At 49.0% G+C, this 1861-nt stretch overlaps 1 protein-coding gene across 1 annotated transcript in view; it reads right to left on the bottom strand.

Annotated features, from left to right (window-relative positions):
- The window catches only part of ELP2 (elongator acetyltransferase complex subunit 2), a gene marked incomplete at its 5' end in the record, with an annotated part of 40237 nt that overhangs the window by 11807 nt on the left and 26569 nt on the right, over positions 1-1861 (bottom strand). The gene's annotated exons all lie outside the window — the stretch shown is intronic.

The following is a 1861-nucleotide window of genomic DNA, read 5'->3' as shown; positions in this document are numbered from 1 at the left end:
CCCTACAATGCAATCCTCCCACCACCTCTCCAAGAAATTTATCTGGTGCCTCACCAGCCTTCACCAACAGAACATCATAGAATCACTGTGGTTAGAAAGGACCTCCAGGATCAAGTCCAACCTTCCTCCCAACATTTCCCTATCCACTAGACCACAGCCTCAAGTGCTACACCTGCTCATTTTCTGAACACCTCCAGGGATGATGACTCCACCACCTCCCTGGGCAGCCTGTTCCAGTGCCTGACCACTCTCTCAGTGAAGAAATTCTTCCTAATCACCAAACGAAACCTCCTCTGGTGCAACTTGAGGCCATTTCCTCTTGTCCTACCATCAGTAATTCGGGAGAAGCGACCAACACCAGCCTCACTACAACCTCCTTTTAGGTAGTTGTAGAGAGCAATAAGGTCTCCTCTCAGTCTTCTCTTCTGCAGACTAAACAACCCCCATTCCCTCAGCTGCTCCTCACAAGGCAGTTTTCCAGCCCTCTCACCAGCCTCACTGCCATTCTCTGGGCCCGCTCCAGCACCTCCATGTCCCTCTTATCCTGTGGTGCCCAAAATTGGACATAGTGCTCAAGGTGCAGTCTCACCAGTGCTGAGTCCAGAGGCACAATCAGTTACTGTTGGCTAATTCCTCCTTAACAAATACTTTCACAAAGCACCATTTACATTGAGAAGGTTTATGGTTATTTTTACTAGCACAAAAAAATGTCACCGATCCCCCTCAAAGCAATGTTACTTCTATAAGCCTCTGCAATGGTGCTCATGTTGGAGGAGAGTATCAAAAGGACTTCAGAATATAGCTTCAGAGGTCAAGGTGTTTTACAGAGAAACTGCAAGTAGCAACAGGTAGTTCTGCTTTAACAACTCTGACCCTAGTTTTCACAGTATGCTATTCGAAACTGATATTTTTGGCCATAAGTCATGTCTTCTCAGTATGGGGTAGAAGGAGGCACAGACAGTGAGCACACAGAAACCAGAGGAACAACAGTGGGTGGGGGAATTCTGATAAGATCATGCCCTGATTACTCCCAGACTGATCACAAGGAAGCAAAGAGCCCCAGCATCCATCTGAAACTCATAAGTCAACAGGAGAGGCTCTCGGGAGCACTGTGCAGGCCTGTGAGGTTGCTGCCTATGGGGGTGCAGGACACAGTATGTAAAGCAGGGAAAGAACATTTTGAGCTTTGCACAAGACATTAGAGGATGCTTGGAGGAGAAAACAAAGCAAGAGAAAGGGAGTGAAGAGGTTTAAGGGAGTGAAGCCCTGTTTAACCAACCTGATCTCCTTCTACGATCAGGTGACCCATCCAGTGGATGAGGGAAAAGCGGTGGCTGTTGTCTACCTGAGCTTCAGTAAGGCATGTGACACCATTTCCCACAGCATTCTGCTGGAGAAGCTGGTGGCTCATGGCCTAGACAGGTGGAGTCTTTACTAGGTTAAAAACTGGCTGGATGGCCGAGCCCAGAGAATTGTGGTGAAGGGAATTAAATCCGGTTGGTGACCAGTCACGAGCAGCGTTCCTCAGGGCTCGCTTCTGGGACCAGTCTTGTTTAATATCCTTATCAGTGACCTGGACGAGGGGATCAAATGCACCCCCAGTAAATCTCCGATGACACAAAATTAAGTGGGAGTGTTGGTCTGCTTAAGGGTAGGAATGCTCTACAGAAGGATTTGGGCAGGCTGGAGCAATGGGCTGGGGTCAATCATATGAGGTTTAACAAGGCCAAGTGCTGGGTCCTGTACATTGGTCACGGCAACCACAGGCAACGCTCCAGGCTTGGGGAGGAGTGGCTGGGGAGTTCCTGGTGGAAAAGGACCTGGGGGTATTGGGGGACAGCCAGATGAAAATGAGCCAACA

This window comes from Merops nubicus, unplaced genomic scaffold (assembly GCF_000691845.1).
Source record: "Merops nubicus isolate BGI_N331 unplaced genomic scaffold, ASM69184v1 scaffold2958, whole genome shotgun sequence".
In the NCBI taxonomy this organism is placed as follows: Eukaryota; Metazoa; Chordata; class Aves; order Coraciiformes; family Meropidae; genus Merops; species Merops nubicus.
Note: the sequence above shows the minus strand (reverse complement) of the source record. Positions and strands in the feature narration are given on the sequence as shown.